Raw genomic sequence first — 6,713 nt, forward strand, 5'->3', positions numbered from 1 at the left:
CAGCTTTATTGGCTTCAGAGTCTGTATGCTTAACCATGATATCTTTATGTTTTATATTACCAAGCTGTGGAATACTAGAGAATGAACTGATTTTGGAAGGAGAAACAAATTTTCTGGTTTTGACATACTGTTTTTGAGATGTCTTACATGGAAATACCAAGTACATAATCGGATGTGTGAGCATGGAATTCAGGGACTAGGCCAACCCTGGAGACGTTAGCATACTGACAGTATTTAAAGCCATGGGGTTGAATTAGCTGTATTGAGAGCAGCAGAGTACATGGAGGTTAGAAGAAGCCACGACCTAGTCCTGAGTCCTCCAATCTGTAGTGTTCTGATAGAGAAGAAACTCACTTGCAAGATCAAGAAGCAGCATCTAAGTGAGGTAGAAAGAATCCCAGAGAAGAGTGGATTTTCACAACTGAGTGATTAACATGTTGGCTTGATTCTCAGCCAGTCTCTGCGCTCATGGTGGCAAGATGGCTGCAGTAATTCCAACCAATACTCTTCCAAGCTTATAGTTCATAGAAAAGAGAAAGACTCTTTTTCCGGAACTCATTTACAAATCCTGGAATCCACTCTAATTGGGCCGTGTTGGGTCATAGGCCCATTCCTGAATCTGCACCAATCATTGTGACTAGAGGACCCTAGAGTAGGCTCCCAACCACAACATATGGATGAAAAGCTGGGACTCGACCATCCTCTATGCTGCCTTGCAGGAAATTATCACCAAATTTTGAAAATGACTAAAAAGTACCAGAAGGACCTAATTTCTTTGAAGAGAATGCTTTCTCACCAGTTCCAAAGAAAAAGTCTCAAAAGGTCATCTTATTATGCAAAAGTTAATGACACTCGTGGCTGTCCATGTCTAACCCCCAAATACACCTTCTCAGTCTAAGCCACTCTAAGCCTAATCTAAAAGGACTAAATCATAAATGATATGGGTAAATGGAAAATAGAAAACATTAGAGCCTCATTTGAACCAATCTCTTTGAAAATAGTTCTGTTTAAAGAATATATGACCACATGGTTGGGAGCCATTTTACCTACCACTTACAAGAGTTTCTATCCTGTCATAGAGGGTGAGATTAGGAATCAGCCACGGTTGGAATTTTTAACATCCTTGGCAATGGCGTTCTCTTGGTTCTTTCCCCTTATCTTTGAACACAGATTCCACTCATTTACTCATTCAAGAGAAGTGTATTGAGCACATACTTGTATAAGACACTGTTTAGATACTAGACATACAACAGTGAACAAAACATACGAAAATCCCTCCCCTCATGAAATTTAAACTCTAGTAGAAGAAGCCAGGCAATACTAAATGGAAATAATATGTAAGTAGTTTATATAGTATGTTACAACGTGATACATGTTATGGAGAGGGAAAAATGAGATGTGAAATGTCATGGTAAAAGGTTTGCAATTTTAACGAGGATAGCCACATCTCTTAGATACTTTTCTCTATCTTTAGGAAGAATTTATTTATACCAACTACCTTTACTTACGAAGCATTTTTTCCTAAGAAGTTAAAAACATAAAACCAGTGCTACACCAAGGTATTTAATGGAGGGGGAAGAGTGGGCTCCAGCAGACACCGGGGCAACATTCCTGGTCCTTAAAGGCCGCTGGGAGTTAATGGATTGAAGTTAATTCATGGGAAAGTAGCGCAAGTATTTCTCATCCCAAATCAGTAGGATGATCTGCCCTCTTGTTTTGCAGGAATGGGAAGCAGAGGGAGTTTGGAGAAGCTTTGAGCAGGTCCTGAATAGGTAAGTGAGGGGCTTGCCTTAACCCTACAGGATTCTCAGTCTCCACGTCTACCTCCCACAACAGGTGCAAATATTTACATTCATGATGGGTTTCTCCCTCTCCCTTGGATTCCCAAAGCAGCAAGAGCTGATGTGGAGCACTCCCCAGTCTAGGCTGGGGGCTGCAAGGAGAAGCCATCCTCACAGCAATCTCTTCCTGAGAGATGCTAAGGCGGTGGAGAGACTGCACAATGTGCCTTTCCAGGGGGTGTTTCTCTCTATTGATTATTTGAAATGTTAAACTTGATTACATTTTACTTTAATTGTACCATTTGAAATTAGATTCAGGTAAGATTTCAAACTCATTAAATAAATGGCCCATAGGACATTTGGAGGAATATCTCAAAAAAGAAAATGTAAATAGAATCTACGTATAAAAGAATGATCAATTTAACAAGCTTTAAGGGAAATGCAAACTAAAACAATGTGATATAATTTGCAGCCACCAGACTAGCAAAAAATATTCAAATATTGATAATATCCAGTTTTAGCAAGAAAGAATGTGGGGAAAAATTAGCAATGAAATAGTTATGAAAGTACTTTGGCAGTATTTGGCATATGTTCTAATCCCACAATCCTACTCCTAGAAAGCATTTCTGTAAAAATAAGAGCACGGATTAGGACACACATTTACAGCCTGTGCTATATGAACAAAACTGAAATTAGCTGGGACTATTGAGTAAATAAAATACATTATATATGCAAAATATAGAATTTGTAGATAATATATCATTTTTATTTTTATATAAAAATATATGTTTATATCTGCCCATATGCATATACATGCATGCATACCCAGACCTGTGTATACACACATTTACATACCTGGAAGAATGTTGCTGATGTGTTAAGTGGAAAGAGCTGGTTGAAGGGTAGAATACATGATATGATAACATTTTTGTTTCTAAAAAAGGGGAAGATACTCCATATGAACATATATTTATACTGTTGTTGGAAAAAGTTTAAAAATTATGGAAACATCCCCACAAACTGCCATCATTGGTTCACTTGGGAAAGTAGAGGTGGAAAGGCAGTGAGGTATGATTAGTTTATATACCTTGGTGTTATTTCAGTTTTACAACAAACATATTACTTTTTGTAATATAGGAAACTATAGGTTTGTAACTAGGAAAATGTATATAAATTTCAAGAGGACAGATTTCAGATTAATATGAATAATTTTCTGATAGGCAGGATTATTTGGAGTTAGCGAGGGCTCTTCAACAGGTCACTAGTCTTTCTTAATTGTAAGTGGTCAAGCATAAGTTAGATGGGGACAGTGTTAGGAAGGAGATTCTAGTATAAGATGCAAAGTTGGACAATGTAGCCTCATTGGTCTTTTTAAATTATGACATGCCAGGCTTCTATAGAGTCCACATTTCAAAGCATTTCTGTGTTTGGCCAAATGAGATGGTAGACTCTCATTTCAATGCATTTTTGCATCTTTATTTACTTCAAATTAGTAGGAAATGTTGAAATCTAGAGTCATACTAAACTATTTCTTTAGCTCTGATCCCCCCTCAAGCAGCAAATAAAATTATAATACAATGTGATAAGTGCTATTCTGAAAATGTGCTTTGCAAGGTGCATCTAAGCTATCCTAGGAGTGGAGGGATCAAGGAAGGGTTGCTGGAAGAAGTGACACCTGAGCTGAGTCTTAAAGGATGTTATCTCAAGGCTCACCTCCTCTGCAAAGTGCGAACCTCCACCTCACTGCACTTTGTACATATCTCCATGATCGCTTGCATTGCACTAATTGTCTTCATATGTATCTTCCTTCCTAGTTTCTAATTGCAAGGGAGAAACTATGAGTTTTATTTATCATTACACCTCAGCCATGACTGCGTGACTAGCAGAACATCCAATAAAATATTTATAGAATTGATTGGTTTTCATTTTAGTTCATAACTCACAGCCATAGTGAAGGACATCCATTCTTATGAATTCTCATGATGAATAGTAATTCACAGCACAGTTCTGCATCAGCTTTTGAGTTAGTTGTTGTTGTTGTCACCCAGGTTTGAGTGCCGTGGTGCAATCTCTGCTCACTGCAACCTCCACCTCCCGGGTTCAAGTGATTCTCCTGTCTCAGTCCCAAGTAGCTGGGATTACGGACACGCGCCACCAAGCTTAGCTGAGTTTTGTATTTTTAGTAGAGTCAGGGTTTCACTATGTTGGTCAGGCTGGTCTCAAACTCCTGACCTCAGGTGATCGGCCTGCCTCGGCCTCCCAAAGTGCTGGGATTAGAGGCATGAACCAATACACTCGTCCTATTTTTGAGATTTTCTGCTGCTACTCCAGCTCAACCTGACTGAGCTTTCACTTTTTGTTCCTACCGCTGTGTGTGCATCTGAACAATCCACAAGCCTCACACACTCCTGTAGCTTCCCTGCCTCCCTCGGAGCTGTATCCACCATGACCTCTTGACCGTGGCTGAGGGAGAAGGACAAGGGTCATGCCACTATCCTAGCACCCTCTATCAAGAGCCACAGTCATCAGAACCATGGAGTGACTGACGGGGTGAGTGTGCTTTCGTCCCTCCATCTCCGGAAAAAATGACGGGAGCTCTGAAACCATTTTGAAACCTGAACGTCGTGGCTTGACTTTTTCTAAACTGGTAGCTGTGGGCAGGTTAAAATGATCTGGTTCTAATTTCATACATTTCTAAGTTTGAGGCAGAATGAGGCAGTGGAAATTCATTATAATGCAGTGTTTCCCAATGTGTGAGACACGTTCTGCCCAGGGTTTGCAAAGTGATTCTGTGTGTACACATATAAACGTGTTTTGGTTAGGAATGTATTTGTGTAAGTTATCTATTTTTAGAGTCATATATTTATGCTTTATTTGGGCCAAATAAAATAATGTGTTAATTTAAATTCATTGTTACACAAATAAGAGTATAAGTGCATTTGGAGAATTAAAGTCAGGAAACACTGATACATTCCATTCCTCATAGTCCAGGGCCCGCTCTAGGTGCTGAGGACCCTAGAGAGAATAAAACAGATAAAATCCCAGCCCTCCAGAGCCAATATTCTGATACAGTGGAGACCATCAATGAACAAACACAGCATGCCAGCAGCAGAGGAGTGGTTTCGAGAAAAGCGAGGAGGGGTTGGTGGGGGGCTGGGGTGTCACTGTTTTGTGCAGGTGACCCACTGATGATGCCACAGAGACCTGAAGGAAATGGGGGCCGGCCTGGTCTCTCAACCCTGCCAAAGGGTTCTTTGCAACACTCCATGCTACCCGCTGGTACTCAAGCTCCTTCTGCTCTACCCTGAGCTAGACCTGATATAACGGCTGACAGACAAAAGTATCTTTTAAAAAATTTTTTTGTTTTTGTCTTTTCTCTGTGTCCTCACATGGCAAAGAGAAGAAACAAGAGACAGCCAGACAAAACATCTTAATGAGATATTTAGTCTCTTTGTTTCATCCAAGAGGGATCTACCAAAAGGGATCACCTCCTACAAATGTTAAACAGGTTTAGGGTTTATACAGCAGCTCATGTGGGTTCAGGGATGTGCAGTCATTTCCCAACGTGTCATCATCCCTGGTTCTGTTAAAATCTAGAGTGGGACCTGTAAATCAGAGGGCTTCACCCCTGAGCCCACAGCAACACCACCAAGGCACAGGCCCCACTGTGCACAAGAATACAGCTTCTCTCTTTTGCTGCCCTTTCAATATACCGCTCCTTACTAAAGCACGCGAAAACTGTGCTTTTGCCCCAGCATTTGAGAAGTTTGTGAATAGGCACCAGCACTTGGATATTGACTTTTCACACAGTGGTGACTTTTAAATTCCTCTATTGCTCCTGACTGAGTTTAGCAACCTCTTGACTGTTCTGGAAAACCAAAGAACTTGGGAAACAATCAAACAAACAAGTATTAAATTCAATCACCCAGAAACACTGGGGAGGCAAATGCAATTTTACTCCTAAGAATCTAAAACCCCCATAATAAATACTTCTTTGCTGACTGGCAAATGAATGTTTCTCAGCCCTTCTCATGCCTAGAGACACCAAGAAATGGGACAGCTTAAGAATGGTTTGTGACCAAGACTAGGGGCTACTCTGGCCTCAGTGGAAGTCCAGCACACTTCAACTCAGCTGCCAGTGGTGCTGAATCCTGGAAAATGCTAAGAACCCTAAAAGTGGATTAAGGAAAGGCTGTCAGTGCATCATCTCCCCCTATCCTTGGCAAAGCCAGGTAGCAGGTTCCTGATCCCCCAGATTCCAGCTCTTCCAAATGTTTCTCAGGAAAGAAGACTGCCCTGTTGCTGATGGCCCAGGAACCTGCCCAGGAAGCTCAGGGGAAATAGCAAGATGAAGACAGTCCTCCAGTCTCCCCTCACCAATGCCCTGCAGCTCACCACCCTTTCCTGTCCTGTATACTTGTCTAGGAATGAGATCCCCAGAAGAGATCAGACATGGGACCACAGTGTGTTGATGGGGAAAGGCAGAAAGGGATCACTTTGGAATATGAAATCAATCAAGAGAGGGTAGTTCCTAGTGAACAGCCTAATGATTCCATGACTGAAATGAAGAACTAGGTGCTGGGAAAGCAATGAAGAGAAAAGCTGCCAGAGACACAATCCATGAAGACCTTGGTGAAGTCCCACCTATTAACACAAAAGGTGCCAAGTCCCAGAATTGTCAGTGTGCAGGAGGGACACAGTGAAAGCCTTGTGGAATGAACTTGCTGGTGGCCCAGGATGTGCCATCAGAAACTACTCCTGTTTTCCATGCTGTATACCAGTAGCACTGAGCAGAGTCCCTTTAATGCAGAACAATGGTTAGGCCATATTACTCATTTAACTGAAGGGCTAGGTATGTAGATGGGGTTTTTAGACACTATGAAAAGTTGAGTGTGGTGGAATTTGAGCTGCATTTAGACTTATTTGGCTTTT

Source organism: Theropithecus gelada, chromosome 11, assembly GCF_003255815.1.
Source record: "Theropithecus gelada isolate Dixy chromosome 11, Tgel_1.0, whole genome shotgun sequence".
NCBI classification, from domain to species: domain Eukaryota; kingdom Metazoa; phylum Chordata; class Mammalia; order Primates; family Cercopithecidae; genus Theropithecus; species Theropithecus gelada.